Source organism: Xenopus tropicalis, chromosome 3, assembly GCF_000004195.4.
Source record: "Xenopus tropicalis strain Nigerian chromosome 3, UCB_Xtro_10.0, whole genome shotgun sequence".
Classification (NCBI taxonomy): domain Eukaryota; kingdom Metazoa; phylum Chordata; class Amphibia; order Anura; family Pipidae; genus Xenopus; species Xenopus tropicalis.
In genome coordinates, this window is record NC_030679.2 from 44,156,023 (window position 1) to 44,178,348 (window position 22,326).

The 22,326-nt window shown below is 36.1% G+C and overlaps 1 pseudogene; it reads right to left on the minus strand.

The window, feature by feature from the left end:
- Positions 1 to 539: 539 nt before the first annotated feature.
- LOC101733599 lies at positions 540 to 21,905 on the minus strand (annotated as a pseudogene).
- Between the last annotated feature and the right edge of the window lie 421 nt (positions 21,906 to 22,326).

Sequence of the window (22,326 nt, forward strand, 5' to 3'; positions counted from 1 at the left end):
CGTAATGATCGGTATTTTGCGATTTTTTTGTATGTTTTGCGATTTTTTCGGATTCTTTACGAATTTTTCGTTACCAATACGATTTTTGCGTAAAAACGCGAGTTTTTCGTATCCATTACGAAAGTTGCGTAAAAAGTTGCGCATTTTTCGTAGCGTTAAAACTTACGCGAAAAGTTGCGCATTTTTCGTAGCGTTAAAACTTACGCGAAACTTTGCGCCTTTTAAGTTTTAACGCTACGAAAAATGCGCAACTTTTCGCGTAAGTTTTAACGCTACGAAAAAAGCGCAACTTTTTACGCAACTTTCGTAATGGATACGAAAAACTCGCGTTTTTACGCAAAAATCATATTGGTAACGAAAAATTTGTAAAGAAGCCGAAAAAATCGCAAAACATACGAAAAAATCGCAAAATGTTCGTTTTCAAGTCGGAACTTTTCCAATTCGGGTCGGATTCGTGGGTTAGTAAATCAGCCCCTAAGTGACTCAGCATTACAGGTGGTCTTCTTCTGATCTTACAGACAGGAGGAACCAAGTTTACGTTAAGCAGATGTTACCTTTTTTATGCGGTTGGCCCACCACCCACCCTCAACCGCATAGGTAACAAAAGCGCTGGTTCCTTTCTCGACTACATATCTGTTTTCTCTCAGTGTTTCCTGAGAATTAAATGCTACAAGAGAAGAAAGGATGAGTTAATAGCCAAGCAAAGAAAAAATGTGATTTTTAAATAATAGCACCTGAGACATGCTAAGTTTCCTCTCAAGGCAAGTTCGGCAACTTCAGCAAATCGCGCCAGTGGGATGGCATTGCGGTGAGATTAGTCGCCCATGACAACAAAGATTTGTTGCGCATTGACTAATCTCCCCATGTGTCACTGCCCTTACACTCCAATCAAAAATTTTGATCCTTGTCTCTTTTGGCACAGTTTAGTATTGTTCTGGTGAGCATATATATTGAGTGGTTTGACCAGGTGGTGGCACTCGATTTCAATATATTTTCATTATTTTTTTTTTTGGTTTGGTTTGCTCGCCATGCACAGGTGATTTCTTCACCCTTTTTTGTACATTTTACACTATATATTTTGTTCTCTTTACTTTCTATCTGCTTCTACTGCATTTTTCATGTACATACCTTTCTTTTTTAGCATGCCTCTTCTTCCACAAACCATTTTTACTAGTAGCGGCCTTCTTCTGATCTTACAGACAGCAGGAACCAAGAAGTTTACGTTAAGCAGATGTTACGTTTTTTATGCGGTTGGCCCACCACCCACCCTTAACCGCATAGGTAACAAAAGCGCTGGTTCCTTTCTCAACTATATATCTGTTTTCTCTCAGTGTTTCCTCAGAATTAAAGGCTACAAGAGAAGAAAGGATGAGTTAATAGCCAAGCAAAGAAAAAATGGGATTTTTAAATAATAGCAGATGAGACATAAAGAACTTCAAACATTTATATGAGTAGATATTTAAAAGGAAAATAACCCCATTCCAAATTAAATCAAAATAGAAATGTCAACCCAAGTAAAATATTACAACCAAAAATATTTAACAGAAACATTTAAAAGGAATAACTTACCAGGATATACATCACAAAGAAGAAGACGAACAATATGAGGAAAACAGCGACAACTCCAATCACAAACTCTTTACTTCTGATCCTGTTCAGTGCAGCAAATTTAAGAGCTTTAAATATGCTCAGGTACCAGAGGAAAGAAGTTTCTGGACGTCTGCAATTGAAAAGAAATAATACTCAATATAAAGGGAAACATCAAGTTTTGTTTCATCAATGAAACAAAACTGATACAACTAATAATGAAAGGGCTAATATATATATATTTTTTTCCCCCATATATATAAATATATAATATATATAATATATAAGTCATTTATGGTTTTCTAGATGCTTACATAGGTTCAATCAGGGTTGGATTTGTATTTGGGGGATCTCTCCCCTTGCCGGCTGGCCTTTCTTCTGCTTCTTTTTCTGTTAGGATCTCCAATGTAAGTTCAACTTTGCCCTTTAATAAATAAGAGATTCACAATATTACTTTAGAAACAATACTTTTAGCGTTAAAGTAAAATGTGTAAAGAAGAACATGTATTATGCAAACTATAATCTAACTATAATACATAGCAAAGGGCTTTCATGTGATACAGAATAGGAACTGAGTTTCATATGTGATAGATCCTTACTGTTAGAACATAATTTTCATCGTTCTCAGCGTAGCACGGCCACCATCCTTTTATGCATTTCTTTTTAAACAAAGAAACTGTCTCTGTCGACTTATCCATTAACTTGAGTGAACACTTCTCTGGCTTTGTTGCTGGCATTATAACATTGTTCAAATCTAGTTCAACAAATCCTAAAAAAAAAAAAACATCTTTGTGGATTTTTTTTACATAAAATAACCATCTAATACATATTTTAATGCAAATGACTTCTATTACTGTATCCCAGATTTACATTAAGAAGAAGCAGCACAATAATTTGATGCAGACACTATATGATATTCTAAAATATGCCTTAAAACTTTTGATGTACATATTACATGTAAACAATGTATTAAAAAAACATTTTGGTATGTTTTAAATTACTAAAACAAATACCAGTCCACAATTTCAAACAAAATTCTGAACATTTTAATAATTTGATATCTCAGCAAACTAATGCTGAAAAAATGTAGTCAGAAAATTCAGTGACTTAGGTGCAGATTAGTGTAAAAGTTATCTAAATCAATATTTCCTTTTTATATTGCTTCTATTTCATATTTTTTGTAATGTATTGCTTTGTTAAGGCTGCCATTATTCAGAAACTAATACAAACTGCAATTACATTTAATAAATATACAAAAACTAGTTGTAATACTTTGTATTAAAATCGAAAAGTCCATATCTATGTAGTCATCTCTGGAGAACTTATCATTATCCCATATCTGAAGAATCAGTTTAGGTGGCAGCTTCGTCTCTGTTGCATCAAGACTCCATAAATGTTCCTGAAATCAATAAAGTGGTAAAATTATATTTAACAAACCAAAAAGCCATTATTAACCTGGTACAACCAATAGATATAGTTCATCAATTCATTTCATGTTGTACAAAAGGTGGACTGACATTTACCAAACAAGCAGGGTGTCACTGAATATGGGGACAGAACGCTACATATGGGGACAGAACGCTACATATGGGGACAGAACGCTACATATGGGGACAGAACGCTACATATGGGGACAGAACGCTACATACGGGGACAGAACACTACATATTGGGACAGAATGCTATATATGGGGACAGAACGCTACATATGGGGACAGAACGCTACATATGGGGACAGAACACTACATATGGGGACAGAACGCTACAGAACGTTTTGTGGAATCATTTGCAGAAAAAGATGGTCTATTTTAAGGGATAGTCTAAACTGAAAAGGTTAACAAACCCACCTTTTTAGAAACGATGCACTGTTGCTCTGTTTGAAGGTAATCAAATGGGAAGACAAATCGCCAGTTAAAGTTGCCTTCTCCATCCAGAGATCTGAAATGTACATCTGTTCTCTGTTTATCATCTTCTTTGCCAAGAAGCCACCTTAAAGCAATATACATATGTTAGGGTTTTATATGATGATGAATAATTCTGCTATGGCAAAACCTCTTTTTTCTATGAACAATCGTGTCTGGAAACTAAACTAAATTAGTTCTACTTCTGCTATCTAAATTACTTTCAGGTTGTTCTTGAAAATCCATGTCACAGCAATGATTATACATTTATTTAGATGAATCTATTTTGGTTAGACTGACTATAAATATATATATATATCCCGGTCTGCTACCACATTCTTGTTCAGGCTCAATTTGATATAAGGATCACACTAGAAAGAAAATAAAACTAGTTAGGCAGTAATACATGACAGTTAAGCTAGCTTTTGTTCCTAAAATATAAGTAGATTAATTATTTGCCCCAGGCAAATAGCCTGAAGTGTTCACAAATAATCTCCCATGAAAGCCCTGTATAAAACAAAAAGAAAACGTGCAGTGTTAGCTTTTCAAATACTTCTATTACTTACCAATCCATTGTTATCCTTTGGCTGCAGGTCTATGCCTCTCACTATGTATACTCGCACTATGCACTCCTGAGGCTCACTATCAGGCAAGCCACGGAAGTGCTGTCGAGGTAGTGGGGCATCTGGATCTTCTGAGAGTGGATACATACAGAAAGATCCCTGCAAAACAGAGTATAGATATGTGTTAGATTTGAGCCTTACTGCTTATATATATATATATATATATATATATATATATATACATATATATATATATATAGGTTATTTACACACACATATATAGCTTTTAGGATTCTATACCAACTTCTGTGATGAAGTATATAGTACTGGGAATAATCACATACCTTAAATTCTCCTGCAAAAGCTGGCTCTTCGTCATGTTCAGCTTTTCCTGTGTATAGCTTGAATGTCTGACAGAAATCTGTAAGTCCAAGGAACTCTGGAACTCTCTCTAACTCACAGTTGTACACCTATTCAGATAATAAAGTTGACATTTTTCGTTAATAGTCATGGATCCAATGCACAAGAGCAACTAAATCCAATAGTATATGAGTAAATGAAATATTAACAATTCATACATTATAATACATTACAAAGAACCAAAAGACTGGGAGCAGCAAGGATATATTTTTCCAACCCAGAATAACAAGACTATCAGGAAGAAAACATGTTTAATAGTTACCATTAGGGTACCATATTTCTTCTGGGTGTACCGGTCAGACATGTCATGTTCTCCTTTAGAGGCAAAGTACTTTGTCCACCAATCAACATCATCTTCCTCCTGTGAAAATATGGCATCAGGGGTTAAAACCAATGGGCATATGGAAGGTAAAGCACAACAGCATTAGCCGATAGGGGAAACAAGAACATTATAAGTTAACTAAGTACAACTTAGTAACACAGTAGGGTATGTTGATACAGACAGATGTATTGTATGGAAATATATAAATTACCTCTTCAGTCAGTAGACTTTTCTTTGCACATTCCAAGTCTATCACGGGATAAGTAGTGATAGGTGCAACTGAAGTAGAAAAGAAAAAATCGAACATTGTGAATCTAGCTTTTCCGTAATAAGTTAACTAATTCCAAAAATGTTTATAAGGGACTTTAATTGCCTTACCACTAAGAGGATCATCTTGATTGGTGGTGTAGGGATCACAGCGGAATTCTTCCAGCTGCTCAATAGTACATTGCCCTACAACTTCCTTTCTTCCAAAATACCTATTGGCTATGACTTTAATAATGATGGGTGGAGAATATATTTCTTCTTGTGGCAGATACTACAGAAAAAAATGACATCCATTTAGAAAACTGAAATATTAAACGTATAGTAACAACTTGTGATATCACCCTTATAGTCTGGAAACCCAAATCTGATTTTTCTTGATTGTGAAAGCTACTATTTCATTCACTGTAATATTTGGCATTGTCACCAATTAATATATACATGTTTAATAAGTAAGTAACTATAGGAACACTGAGAATAGAAGCCTTACCACTTTCAGGAAGAGAACTGCACTCTGGAAGCTTGGACTCCTTCCCAATATTCCAGTTATTGCAGTTTCAACCATTTCTCCACCGCATTCTATAACAATACTTGAGGATCTTACATATTCCAAATGACAAATGTTTCGTAGGCCCCAAGTAAGTATCTGTAAACGGGAAATAAAAAAGTCATTATGCAAAATGTCACCTAAAACAGCTTAAATCAACAATAATTTCATAGCTACAAATATGTCTTTATTTACACTGGGAACACTGGGAACATTAGTAGAAATGAAACAATGAATTATAACATAAAATATCAGCATGGATAATATTTACCTCAATACCAGTTAGCTGTAGCACAGGCCGAATTCCTTCTGGCACCATATAAATTTTTGGCAACCTCTCCGATGGAAGAACAGGAAGAATGCATCCATCCTGTAAAAGAATATTCACATTACATTTACTTATAAGCCCTGTTTAAGATGCACAGATTTTTTGGCTGTACCAAGTCATTATGTAATATCAGTGTAAGTGTTTAATGTAATTTTCTACTCCCCTGTCCCACTTCCCATCCCTGTCACTAAGGGTGATTGTGGCAAAATAACTCACGTTTTCTTGAAGGAAAAGTTCTGCAGCTACAAGAATGTCACCACAGTGTCTTTTTCCCTTTGTAACTGGACACCAGAAAAGTTTTGGAATAGAATTCATATTTGGGTCCAGCTTCACCATTGGGAAAAATAAACTTCGGCCAAGGAAATCATCTTCACCCTATATGTCAGTGATCCCCAACCAGTGGTTCGTGAGCAACATGTTGCTCACCAACCCCTTGGATGTTGCTCCCAGTGGTCTTAAAGCAGGTGTTTTTTTTTAATTCTTTGCTTGGAGGCATATAAACCAGGTGTACTGCCAAACAGAACCTCTTGTAGGCTGCCAGTCCATATAGGGACTACCATATAGTCAATAACAGTCCTTATTTGTTTTATGCTTGTGTTGCTCCCCAAGTCTTTTTAAATTTGAATGTGGCTCATTAATAAAAAAAGGTTGGGAACCCCTGCTATATGTGATAGCAAAAGAAAAACTTAGCTGATACTATTCATTATGCCACTCTAAACAGGAAGGTTAATAAAATATATCCTACTTACCCTTTGGTCACTGTCATATATTTCAATAACAATGCTAGGGGGATTCTGTTCTATTTCACTGGGCTCTCCACAAATTTCAATGTCACTAAAGACAAGTGTTTGGTCCCACATTGGACTGAGGGTAGAATTCATTATTTCTGTCCTCTTGCTTTGGTAAAGGATAGAGATGTGAGCATAAGGATCTGGAGGATAAAAAGACCATGGTTAACAATGTCATCAAAAAAGGTGCCGACTGTACATAACTATTATATTCTGATATAATGAAATATAAACATTCACTGACACTATGGTCCACGTTTCAGAAGCACCCAATATTATTTCACGAAACATTTTAACATTCACAACAAACAACCATGTGTCTTTGCCTTACCTGAAAAGCTATCTCTATCCATTGGAGTGAGACCACGAGCCTGATACAGGTAACATCTAAGATGGTACGTGTAAACTCCTTGGAGAAAAAAAAAAGAATAACACTTTATATTTGCATATTTCTTAGGAAGCCCATTCAGAAATTCACTACAGCATGGCTATGTTCAATTCATCACACTGCCAACCATTATACAAGCATTTTTGTGCATGTTTAAAGATTTTATGATATTAAGTGAGGCATAATTATATTGCAGGAAACAAGTAACTGGATGAATAAAATACTTACTGTCAAATGTACAGGAAACAAAAGGAACATGCTCCCTGTAATAGTCTCTTTTCTCATTTGTAGCATCGCTCAGTGCATTTCCCTACAAAAGGTAAATACATTTGTCATATCTCAGGATATTTTAAACACTATACAAAACTTAACAGCATTACAAATGACCCATGTACTGCACAAACTCAGCTATAGCTGAAATGTGAGCTACAACAGGCATGGTTACAGTTTTAAATGGCTTTATAATGTTCACACTGTCACTTACATGTACAAGATTGCCTTCCAGGTTAAATATGGAAGATGCATCCTGTTGACTACAAGAGACTAAATTCCTTTTCCAATGCCTTCGACGGAAAGTGTCAGCGCTGCATTTCTTCATATGAAATCTCCAGCCTGACACTCCGGCATACTCCCATCCATTTTCTTTCTCAGGGAGTTCAACCTCCTGTATGGCAAAAACAAAATGTAAAGCTAAAGGGTAATGCTGGAGCAAAATGAAGTTGTATACATAATCCCCCATGAATTATGTTAATTCTTAAATACAAGTTGTTAATGAAGTTGTAGAAAAAAAGCATACTGTGGCTTGAATATTTCATATACTTTAGTTTGTAAATACTATTTACAGCATTTTTGTGTAGAAGTTTAGATTGTGGTACTCATGTGGACCACTGAGTAATCTGTATTTTAAAAAATCTGATTGTAAGGTATTGTCAAATGGAGAGATCTTGGATAATTGGCCTGCTATGTTTTTTACTTACAAAATCAGCATCAACCCACCAAAAATTGCAAACAACCATGAATATGAGGGTTTTCTTGCCTCATTTAACAATAAGATTACCAGAAAAGTATCTCTGTTAACCCTGACACAAGTGTTATATTTTATTTTACCTCTATGGGAGTAGAGACTTTAGATCTCCTGCGCACTAGTCTTCGGCGTCGGTGGGTATGATACGTCTTCTCTGATGAAACCCAGTGCTGTGGCTGGTTATTGGGTGAAGAAGCCTTTCCATATTCCCAACCTAAACAAAAGGGAAAGATTAGTAAGATATATATATATACCGAATCAAACACAACCAGCACCAAGGATCTTGTGGTTCAAATAAATATTAGTGTATTAATTGCATGCACAACTGATGTTTCAGTCCCTTTTGGGAGCTTTTTTTACATACAACAACTCTGTTTAAATAGCCTCCTCCCATGAATCCAGGGAGTACCAGTGACATTATATGCACATTAACCCCTAGTGACTATTAACCCCCGACATCATATAAGAATGAATAATCAATACTTCCCTAATACAAAAAAAGTCCATTAATTGTTCATATTAAATAAATAGCATAATTGGTATCCCAACATAGTTTAAAGTGCAACAATGTTAAAAATATTGCCATTTCTGTGTATAGTTTAAAAGTGCAACATTGTAAAAAATCCTCCATCTTTGTGAGTGATCTAAAGTGCAACTTAATTAAAACAATTAACTTTGAAAACAAATTGTAACTATACACTGTCTCTTATGACAAAAATCTGAGGTTTCATATAATGTTAACCCATAAATTCCCAAGTATCCAAAATTTTTTTTCTTTGTATATCATATAATACATTACATTACACTACTGATATATATTGCTACATGGTAGCAACCTTTGGAGTGTGGTGCTATCATGTGGACTCTTTTATTTATATATATATAGGTATAGACAGTCATTAAGCTGCACACCATTAAAACTTGGATGCTACCTGAGTGCCAGTGCAATGTTGCAAATGTAGACAAAGGGATAGTGACGGCACTCACAGGAATTTTCACACTAGAGACATCAGATGAAATATAGAAGTGAGGTTTTATACATTTCCGTTCCAACTGGAACTGATGAAAGTTGCAGTTGGAACTGAAACGTCGGACTGAATAAAACCTCACTTCTATATTTCATCTGATGTGAAAATTCCTGTGAGTGCCATCACTATTCCTTTGTGTATGTATATATATATATATATACTGTATATATATATACAGGGTTGGATTGACAGCACTCGCAGGTTCTTTTTGCAAAATATTCACGCAGTCATCATAAATAGAAATGAGGCTTTATTCCGTCCGATGTTTCAGCTCACAGCTGGAGCTTTCATCAGGGTCCCTGATGAAAGCTCCAGCTGTGAGCTGAAACGTTGGACGGAATAAAGCCTCATTTCTATTTATGATGACTGCGTGAATATTTTGCAAAAAAAACCTGCGAGTGCTGTCAATCCAACCCTGTATGTCTACACTATTTGCACAGGCACCCAGGTATTGTCTCTTTTTATGGTGTGCAGCTTGCCCACAGAACGTATATCTATATATATATATAAATCCTACAAGATCAATATCTTAGTAATAGTGAATAAGCTCAAAATAAGTAGCAATAAGTAGTAGTAATTGAGTAGCACTGCACTCAACAGGTTAAAACTCAAATTGATTTATTGTGGGAAAATCAGTGGTCCAATGATTTGGTTACAAACCTTTGTCAAAGACAAAGACCTTTCTTTGAGGAAGGTCATTTGTTTGTGACCAAAACACTGGACCAATGATTTTAACATAATAAATCTTTTTGAATTTGACCTGTTGAGAGCAGTGCTGGTTACATATATATTTATGTGATTGCTTTTACTTACCATTTTCATCCACAGCTCGGTTTACATCACATTTCCATGTATCATCATCCCATTTCCATCCATGAGGGCAGTCAGTCTTATCTGGTGAAGAGGATTTTTCACCATTCTAAAAAGCAATTAAACATTAAAAGATTAAAATGTTGGCTTATGAAACGATTAAGCATGAAGTATAAATTAGGGCACAATAACCAAAATTATTTCCCATTTTGCATAGATATGAATTAAGTTTGGCATTATTCTAATGTATTTACAAAATCTCTGCCCATCTCCATGATTATTACTATATTGCCTCAAAAAGGCAATATATTAGAACTCCTCTGGCACCATATAGTATATGAAAAAAATAGCATATTCAAACAAATCAGGCAAGGTAAATATTGTTAAATATCATATAGACGTTCAAACAGAACCTCTATGCTAAACCCCATTTCTTGCATATCCACTGCAAGTCTTGGTAAGGTAACAAAAACCTGGGGACTACAGGAGAGATATCATTGAATTTAAACCTTGGTCATTAAAACTATGTACAAAAACTTTGCCACTACCATACAAAATAAAGTACTTACAGCATTAGTATATGCTACTTTTGCTTGTTGCCATTTTCCATTTGAAAGACGCCTCGCATTTTCAAACACTTCTTCAGTAATTTCGAGATGCCCGTTATAGTCTTCATTTGGTAAGCTGCATAGAAAGAGACAAAAGTTAAATGACATACAAAACAAGAAAATTATAACTTAAAAACTGGAAGTGTCAATTTTGGGGGATATGGTGCTATACTAAATAAAATAGAAAATTAGGCAACTCTTGTGTCTATAGTGTAATGTGTAAATCCTGATCTATGCAAATCATACTGACCTCCTTTCTTTGTCCAACTGCCAATCACTCTCCCATTTCCAGCCTTCTGGAACCACAAAGCTTTTCTTTTTCAGCTTAACTGTGCCGGTGGCATCAGAGAATTTGTGGTGATTTAGCAGGAACCTGGAGCTCCATTTGCCTGATATCCGTGACTGATTTTCATACTAGTCAAAGAAGAAAAATTTGTCAATTCAAATATGTTCCATCAACTAGCCTTGCCAAGGCCACATTTTAATATCAAGATGTGAAGCAGAAAGTAATAAACACCTTCATGCAATGAATGTATAAATGAAGTATGCACAAAGCTTACCATTTCTGTATGGACACTCAATGTCCCTTGCACGGATTTGTTAAGTTCACTCTCTGCTTCAGACAGTCCCAGCCAGAGGTTTACACGCAGCTGAACTGGAACATGCTTGCCTTTGCTTTTGTCAAGAGGGAACTGAAAATTTCAAGAAAAAACATTATTTTATAGAAGAACTAGAGTGACAGATTTGGCAATGTGGCCTTAAATCAATCTGTTCAGACACCCCTTGACTCATTTCCCACTGCCAGTGTAAGAACTCATGGCACCTACTTCTGCTTTCTATCTATCTATATATCTATCTATCTATCTATCGATCGATCAATCATCTATCAATTTATCTACCATCAATTGTATTGTATTAAAGGTGGACCATATTCAATTATAAAAATGTTCAAGTTATACAAAACATATGTATATAATTACCTTTAGGTATATAGTTTGTATTTTTCCACAGTATTTGCCACATGCCTCTTTACAAGTCTTGGAAAAGAGGATCTGATGGGCAGGGATACGGGCATAGGCCACTCTCTTTTCTGCCTTTATCATCCAGATTCCAGATGATGATGTCTGGCATACTGTTTTGTGGCTGTAGGATAATAAGAAAGAGTTAATAGTTACTAACTATGTCCTAGTATGAAACACACACCCTGTAAAGGATTAAACATGATTATTTAAGGTATTATATAATTTGTTACATTAAATAACAAATAAAGTGTAGTTTATTGAGACCAAGAGAAGAAAAAAGTGTTTTTTTTTTGGCAAAGAGTAACTGCAAAATGTAACTCTATATAGCATATTATATAATATGTAATTATAATACGTGCTTTATTTAAGTGTTACCCACAGCAAATATATAAATAAATATGAATAAATGTATTTATAATATCTTTATGCACATTGTTTTATCAGTGCAGAGTAGTGCCCATAATTACTAACCTCCTTAGACAGCTCTTGCAATCTGTCTATCAATTCTTCAATCATTGGTAGAGTTGATTTTACATCGGTCATTTCACTTCTCATTTTAACAGCTGCCTCCTTTATGTGGGTTAGGGCAGACTGCTGAAGTCTTCGCCGATGCATGTCTAACTCATTCACATTATTCTTGCCTTCCATGGAAGGCAGTGGTTTCCTTTAAATTAGAAATCAACATTTTATTTAACTGCCACATATGAGCAATGCATTAACATATTCAGTTATTTGAATTTATACTTGTATGTGATGTTGCCTTTACTCTGTAGATACATTTTAGTTATATGTTATTTTTAAATACTCTGCACATATGTATATATAAATATAACTATCTATAGATTGTTTGTAAAGTTCACTTTTGAATTATGCATATTATGTATAGCACCATAAATGCTATTTAGAGGTTGAAAGAATGCTTTAGGATTGCTGTTATTGTGTTGCGTGTATATATATATATATATATATATATATACCATGCTAAAACCACTTCTGCCTCAGTAAGATTTGCTTGTAATACTAGTTTCAAGGAAGATAAGCCAGTTTTCTGCAAAAGAAATGTTAAATTGTCACACATTTTTCCAACAAACAAACAAACAAAAGTCAAATAGCTAGTTCAGGTCAATGGTAGGCCTGTCTAATATTCAGACCTAAAACATGATATTGGGTGATATTTGGTGTTGGCTCCTCCAATACAATAAATATAGAGGTGTCAAATACATGTTATGGCTAGTTCATCCTACACTTCCATCATCTTTTATTATATATCCCTCTCATAGTCTAAAAGACACGAACAGAGAGAGATGAAATTTCCCAGTGGTGAACTGTGACAAGCTCTTCTAAACTGGGGATAACCAGGCATTCTCTTAAACAGGGAATGGTGAGTACTTACCAGTTGATCCGTCAGGGCAGTAAGAATATTAACTGTATCCAGACGGTGACTTATATCTTCCCAGTAAGATGTTAATGCTACTACAGGCTTTGAGGCAGACCATGGGATGTAATAGTAGAAGTTGCCTGTGTTAAATTAAAGCAAGATGTTAAGAAAGTATTAATGTACAGCAATAACACTGGACACAAATCATAACAGTTAATATTTACTCAATAGAATAAATATATATCAGTAATTCCCACTTATTAACTTTGTAGTTTGGGGCTGATAATAATCCCATTTACATTATTTGGGTCCGGTATTGTTAAAACATAATATATGTAAGAATGATAAAAAGCAGATTTTTACTATTATTGCACAATATTATATTCTGTGATTGTATTAAATGTAAAGCACATACATGGGTAATTTGATAAATTAGCATGATATCTAGGGGAAAAGTGCTTTAAATGGTCCATGACTAATCTAAACATGGCACAGTTCTACTTTTGCCATGTAATTCAAAGACATGACTTTAGTGAAATATTGCTAGAAGTCTATAGTTATACATACCATCAAATAGAGGTTGTCTGTATTGAGTTGTTGATGGCAAAGCCTTACATGTGCTGTCAAATTTGTTGCCATAATTGCCAATGCTCACTTCAAACTGTACAGCTTCACTGGCATCTTGCAGCATAGTAGCTGAGTGGAATACCGCGCACAGGCTGTATCTCCGCTTGTACTGGTATTTCTGTAATTGAAACAAATATTACTTATTATTTACAGTGGTATAACACACTCAAACTAGACAGTTCATAGCATTTTGCTGATCACTAAACGCGAAGAGTGCATTTAATTAACAAACACAATCTAGCCTTATACGTACTCAGTATACCAGATAGCAAATGAAATGCAAGTAGTTTGCAACACACAAACTGTTAACTTGGACTTTTTTCATATTTATTCTGTAATACAGAGTTAAAACCAATAAAATTTGTTCTAAATAAGAGCCAAAGACATTGATTCATTTACCTCAACAGCAACAACATCCTGTCTAGAGATGTCTTCAGTCTTCTTTGTGGAGTCATCCAGTTGAGTGGTAAGCTCCACTAAGATTCTTCCTCGATACGCTATGCCTTCTCCCTGTAAAGTAACAATTTAATGAAATTACTGTGGGGATCTACCAATAATAGTAATAAAGAACCCCAAAAAATCAAAAAGAGTCAATAAAAGATTTCAGTCTCTCATGCAGTCATATGTGTTTTCCATCAATTTCACAAAAAAATACTAATATGAAAAGAAGTAAACAAAAAGAGACTTACCTTTCCATAATTCAGCTCATCATATTGGTCAGGGTAGCGTTTAAATTCCCTTGGACTTCCATACAGGTTTATATAGCTTGGTCCAAAGGTTGGTAAAAAGCCATCTCTTAGCCCAGTCCCTGATTATAAGAAGCATAACATTATTATAGTAGCTCAGGAAACTTTTTTTATTACTATTAGTTACACCAAAAGATGTTTAAACTAGTTAAGACTATATAAGCATTATATACAAAATGTTAATTATTATTTTCATATAAAGATATAGCGATCTTACCTTCTAAACCAGTAACAGGTAAAGAAATATTGGACAGGGCCAGGTTGGCTGTTGCCACTATGTCGTTCCTATTTGCTCTGTCCCTGTAAAATATATCCGAAGCATTAATATGCAATGTATTAATATATACTATTTCAGTCTAAAACAGTGTAACAATTGTCAAAGATCTTAACAGCTGACTATTTTTTAAGAACATTTCTTGGACATTTGGAACTGAACTGTTTTATGCCCCAAAGAACAGTGTTTAAATATCCAGTAAATGATAACAAGAACTTACCAGTCATACACTCTAAGCCTAATGTTGTCACACATTGAGGGAACCTGCAAAATGAAAAAGATATGAGTAATCAGAGAACAGCTAGCATAATTATAGATCAGTTATATTATTTTATAGTATATTGCTCATTCTTCTGACCTTCATAGGTAGAGTGATCGCTTGATTCCACGTGGGACTACAATTGTCTTTAATTATTTTCGTTTGAATCTGTAAAAGAAAAAGTATCAAAATTGCTTAGTAATCCTTTCCCAATAATCTATAATTTTCTCTCTCTCTATCTATATATAAAAAGCTTTGTTACCTTCTCCCCAGCAAATGCAACCTCGACAAAGGGATCAGCTAACGTCTTCTTGTCAACACGTGACCTGAAGAGTCCCTTCATGTTTCTCATAAATGTATCATCCACTAAAAAAAAATAATGTAAATTATTAACATTTAGTCATCTACACTGAACATTTCATTGTGTGACTCAGATGTTAATATTTCAGTGGCACACGTTATTTCAATTTGTTTCAGACATGCTAAAAAATAACACTAAACATATGATATAAATATGTAAATATAAGTAAATATGTAATTTCCTAAATTTTGGAGATAATGTTTAACATTTATTATAAAGGAAAAGACAACTTACTCTGGGGAATATCACTAGCTCTGTAGATTTTTATAACAGATGTTACAGTCTGCCGAGCTAGTCCGCTTGGTAACAGTAAATTCATTTCCACGTCATCGTCTTCATGTTGTCTTGTGGTTTCAGTCTGTAGACATAATATTTATTATACATTTATACATGCTCCTCAAAAGTTATAGTTATAATACAATGCTATACACTTCAACCATCTCTTCCATATACATTTTTGCAAACACGGTAATACAACAGTACTCAAGGATCTAAAGGTAAATAAAAAATCCTGCAAAATTACACTAGTTATTGTTATATTATGCTTATACCTGTTGGACAATCATGGATGTGTGTAGGACATATACATATATATATATATATATATATATATATATATATATATATATATATACACACATACACTGACAAATGACCTACATCCATGACTGAACAAGAGGCACTTCCATTTGCTGCATAATAACGGCCTATGTCAGGACAGGTCAAGTGTTATCTTTCTGTGAATGTGTCTGTCAGCCTGTTTTGTACTATATCCCTCTTCACTTTCATGGATCGTCCTTTTGAAAATGTTAGACAGTGACAGCCCCCCCCCACATTTCACAATAGATGCAGTCTCTCAATGTGAGACACAAATAGTGACTGCTGTAAAAAAAATTGTGCACCAAAGGTGCCCCCCCTTTAGATTGGAGGAACAGAGCTTTCATTTGAAGTAGCATAGGTGGTTTTTCACATGGAGGGCAGTGAGGTTGTGGAAAGCATAGTATCCAAGGCTATTGTGATATCTAGAGTTAGTACTGATGTTGGTATATTTCAGGGGTTGGCAACCCGCGGCTCCAGAGCCGCATGCAGCTCGTTTTGGCCTTAGGTGCGGCTCGACTGGTGACTATCATACTCCGCGGCGAGCAGCGCCTGAAAAGCCACTGAAAGACATCAGAAAGAAAGTGATGCGTGTGCTGCCGCTGGCCGGCAGCCTATCAGAGAGGCCGCCGGACCGCAATGATGTCATCGCGCCGCCGCTGCACTGAAGAGGAGGACCGGGCTGAAGCCAGACTGCAGTAAGGAGGACCGGGCTGAAGGAAGGCGCGTGATTCGCTCTCAGGAGGTAAGTCACACTTTTAGGGGGGCCTGGACTCTGGCACATTATAGGGGGCTATTGGACTCTGGCACATTATAGGGGGGCCTGGACTCTGGCACATTATATAGCATTAAGGTAAGAAACAATATATGCAGTGTTAGATTTGTTTTATAATGGTTTTGCGGCTCCAAGTTTTTTTTTCTTTTCGAAAACGGGTCCAAGTGGCTCTTTATGTCTTAAAGGTTGCAGACCCCTGGTATATTTGGTTTATATATATATACTTTGTATCCTAAGTAAATAAATAGATAATAATAATTTATTTGATATTTGGTCCATGCTGCAATACATCATTTATACAAGGTGGAAATCCCCTTTATTTAATGCGACAAATTGTAATATGTGGGTTATATTATCCTTTTGGCATATTGTACAAGACATTTCAAGACCCCCAGGTTTGTTACACACACAAGTCAATAGACTTTCTGACATACAAACATTTTCATTGTGCTGGGATTCAACTTACCGGTAGCATATCTCCTCTTCCAAGAATAAAGAGGCTAACCTTCAGGTAGCCCCTTGGAGATAAGACCTCATCTTTAGGATTATTCAGGACAATCCATCTTCTTAAAACTGCGTGGCCTGCAAGATGAGAAAAAAAACATTTGGTTTATAAAATAGATCCTCAAATATTCATATAGCTTCAAATTAGGTTTAATTGCACATAGATAGAAAACATGTAAATTTTAAAGACTCTTACCTGGTTCATCATAAATGAATCCAGCATCAAGCTAAAACAAGAACAAAAAACAATTAGCAATTTATGATTATATTCTTTAAAACCATTTAAAATGCTAAAAATGTGGTTAACCTATCATGGGCGTCCACAGAAGGGGGCAAGAGGGGGCACTTGCCCCCCCCTGGAAAAGTAGCAAAAAAAACCTTACTTTCTGCACTGTCTCCTCAAGCCCGTTTTTGCTGTGCTCCGATTGGATCTTTCTTCTTGTGGATTCTCCAATCAGAGCACAGCTTCCTTGACAGACAGTAAAATTGACCAATCAGAGCACAGATGCACACAGGGATCGGGAGATTTTGCAAACTGGAAACAAATGAAGACTGAAAAGAAGAATCTGCAGCTGTAACTTTACCTGAGAACCAACTCTCAACTTTTGCTGCAGATTTCATCCCACAGGTACTATACACAGGCACTATACACAGGTACTATACACAGGCACTATACCCAGGCACTATACCCAGGCACTATACCCAGGCACTATACCCAGGCACTATACGCAGGCACTATACGCAGGCACTATACGCAGGCACTATACGCAGGCACTATACCCAGGCACTATACCCAGGCACTATACACAGGCACTATACCCAGGTACTATACCCAGGTACTATACACAGGCACTATACACAGGCACTATACCCAGGCACTATACCCAGGCACTATGCCCAGGCACTATGCCCAGGCACTATACCCAGGCACTATACGCAGGCACTATACGCAGGCACTATACGCAGGCACTATACGCAGGCACTATACGCAGGCACTATACCCAGGCACTATACCCAGGCACTATACCCAGGCACTATACCCAGGCACTATACCCAGGCACTATACCCAGGTACTATACGCAGGCACTATAAACAGGTACTATACCCAGGTACTATACACAGGCACTATACACAGGTACTATACCCAGGTACTATACACAGGCACTATAAACAGGTACTATACACAGGCACTATACACAGGCACTATACACAGGTACTATACCCAGGTACTATACACAGGTACTATAAACAGGTACTATACCCAGGTACTATACACAGGCACTATACACAGGTACTATACCCAGGTACTATACACAGGTACTATACACAGGCACTATACCCAGGTACTATACACAGGCACTATACACAGGTACTATACCCAGGTACTATACACAGGCCTCTGTTCTGCCTCTATACAGATTTCAAATGGGGGCCAAAAATATTGCTCTGTGAGGCTACAATTTTATTATTATTATAATTTTGTATTACTTATTTTTCCAAGTAGGCCCCTTAACTATTCATATTCCCATCTCTTGTTTAAACCACTACCTGGTTGCTAGGGTAAATAAGACCCTAGCAACCAGATAGCTGCTGAAATACCAAATGGAGAGCTGCTGAACAAAAAGCTAAATAACTGAAAAACCATTAAAAATAAAAGTGAATTTGAATGCGAACTAGCCCTGATCACAAACACAAATGTTTGCAGATCCCCTCACAGAAATGCGCGTATAAATACTTTAACATACTAAACATTTTAGGGTAAAAAAAAAAAAGCCCCCCCCGCACTTTTGTACAGTATCCCTGGGAGTCAGTGGGAACGGCAAGAGGTAGTTGGGAGGTTAACTTTTTACGCCAGCAGCGAATCCACTAAGTGTCACATTAGCTGTAGGTCAGTCTGTGTATGGGCCATCTTTAGCCTCCCCTAGTATCATCCTGCAAAAAAAATATATATATATTTATATATATATATATATATATATATATATATATATTTGTCTGTTGCAGGATGATACTAGCTTACTTGCCCCCCCTTGGAAAATTTTCTGCGGACGCCCATGTAACCTATGTTTATAATAATCAAGGGAATAAAAAGGTGTCCGTATTTTGAGGGATAAATATACAAGCTGGGGCTGCTACTACAGGGCCACACACAACCCCTCAGGAACCTCCCACTGCCCACTCACTCATAAACAGCCCCTCCCCCCAATGCTTATCTTATACTTCACTGTGATCGGGGGGGATGGGGGTAGCGGGGAGTGGCAGGTAGGGGTAGTGGGTCTGGACTGGTGGGGCCCACTGGGTTTTCCCCAGTGTCCCGCCGGCCCAGTCTGACCCTGTAATTGTTCTTTTAGTTTAATGCACTTTATCTATAAATTCTGCGTAACTGAATTTACTACATGTCTATAGGTTGTATAAAATATTAATGGAACTCCAGTCTAAGGTGTCTTTCTAAAAGGAAATCCTTAAAAAAAAACTCTATAAAGAAGCAAAATAAATTAGCTTTGTATCTTACCTTAAATTCACCAATCAGGCAGTCTGCTCTAAAAGCACGAGACCTAAGAGCCTGAAAAGTAAAAAGTAATTTATAAACATCTTATAATATAAACATACATTGTGTAATTCTAAAACTATGAGTAAAATTTTAGTATCCTTAGCGTTCAGGAACACTTTGGGGGGAGCTGAGGTCCCACAACTACTGGGGACAAGTAGTATCAGCTAAAAATCATGGGTTTCTTACCTGAATGGTTATAGACTCCATACGCAGATCTGAGAGTGATCGGCGCATGTCGTAAGTCAGCATCTGGGGATGAAAGAAAGACAATAAATATTGTACATGTTAATAAATAACCATTTAGTTTTAACTGAACATTAGATATGTGAAATATAATACTTTATTAAGAGTAATACAGTGTTGCAATACTTATACCCATACCTGATTGAAAAAAGGATTGTTGCCAGACGCTATCCTTGTATGCTGCGTCTGGTGTCCAATTTTCACTTTCACAACCGGTTTAATATTATTCCCAGTCAGCTGACGTCCTTCAATTACCCGAACCTGAATCTGTAGCAGGAAAATATTTCAATTAGTAGAAGTACATTTACTTGGATATACAGGTATGGGACCTATTGCCCAGAACACTCAGGATCTGGGGTATTCTGGATAAGGGATCTTTTTGTACTTTGGATTTTCATACCTTAACTCTGCTAAAAAAAAATTCAAACATTAAATAAATCCAATAGGATTCTTTTGCCTCCCAGTTATATCTTAGTTGGGATCAAGTACAAGGTACTGCTATTACAGAAAAAAAAGGAAATTGTTTTTAAAATTTTGAATTATTTGATTCAAATTTGATTATTTGAGAAGTCTACAGGAGTGGACTTCCCATAATTCAATTATTTCTGGTCAATGGGTTTTTTCAGATTAAAGATCCCATATCTGTATAGCTAAGGCCCTAACCACTATCAATAATAAGCCATGGACTTTGCCCAAGGTATCTGAGCAGGGGTAATTTGCAATAAGCCATTTTCAGTCTAAAGCAATTGAACTGAACAGCAGCAGTAAAAACAAGCAGCTGAATTGTAATGTTAATAGAAAACTAAAGTGATATTAAAAAAAAATGACATTATATATACAGGTATGGGATCCCTTATCCGGAAACCCGATATCCAGAAAGCTCCGAATTACGGAAAGCCTGTCTCCCATAGACTCCATTATAAGCAAATAATTCAGATTTTAAAAATTGATTTCCTTTTTCTCTGTAAAATTAAAACAGTGCTTTGTATTTGATCCCAACTTAGATATAATTAATCCTTACTGGATGCAAAATAATCTTATTGAGTTTAATTAATGTTTTATTGATTTTTTAATAGACTTAAGGTATGAAAATCCAAATTACGGAAAGACCCCTTATCCGGAATACCCTTGGTCCCGAGCATTCTGGATAATGGGTCCTATACCTGTATATATATATATATATATATATATATATATATATATATATATTGTTCCAAAAATCGGCACTCACCAAACAAAAATGCCAATGGCCGGGTGCTAACCATAAAATTGTATATTGTCTCGTAGAAAGCACTCCAGGAGTGCTTTCTACGAGACTAATATATATATATATATATATATATATATATATATATATATTGGTTGGTTGGTTAGCTGTTGTGCTTGTTGCTTAGGAACGCTAGCATTGCCAATCATCACAGCTCCACCTTCAACTACAACCTCTTCAGGTTCATGAATTTCAGGTGTTTTCTCTTCCACTGGGTCAAATCTTTCAATTTCTAAGGGAAAAAATGAGTCACGTTATTTACAAGTAATTTTGGATTAAACAAATACACTGATATCTGAGCTTTCATACCTAAATGTGTAAAATGTAATTAAAGATGTAATCCACTGAACATAATTAGCCAAGAGGGATGCTCAAACTGCTTTGCATGAAATTATATTAATTAGATTCAGCAAGAAGTCAAATGAAAAGTATAGTACAAAGCAAAGCTTAGGTGTTGCTCATTTATCAACTCTATATAGTAAACTAATAAGGGAATTCTGAGAACAAACTTCCAGGGTTTGGAGGATCAATTTTTAATAGTGTCAGAATGGCACTGAAAGTCAATGAGTGATATTTGATTTTAATTCAAAACAATAAAATTCAATGGGTGAATCTGATTTGCTGTTAATGGCTCCACCCAGCACTGGATTTATAATCAGGGTGCCCCAAGGCCTCTCCCCCCCGACGCATGCGCATTACGCACATTTGCGACACGCATACGCATCTATTTCCACTCTCATACAGAGCAGTGGGGAGAGGTCCCCATTGCTCCGTATGGCAGCAAATTTCAGAATTTCGGTGCGGCCTAAATTGTTGCTGCCCTAGACCTGGGCAGCATTTTTAATTTGACCAACTATATAGGGTTTGGGGACCCTGGCTTTAATACTATGACAATTCCAGCAGGTTGAATTTCCCCATTGAAAGTCAACAGGTGAACTCTGATTGGCTGTTGGTGGCTCCATCCAGTTTCTCTAACCATGTGACCAACCTTTTTTAGGGACCCTGATGTTAATACTGTGAGAATGTCAGAAAGTTAAATTCCCCATTGAAAGTTAATAGGTTAAATTTGATTGGCTGTTCGTAGCTTTGCCCACTTTTGCGCATGCAACAAATATCATCTTTTTATTCAGACAGACCCCATGACT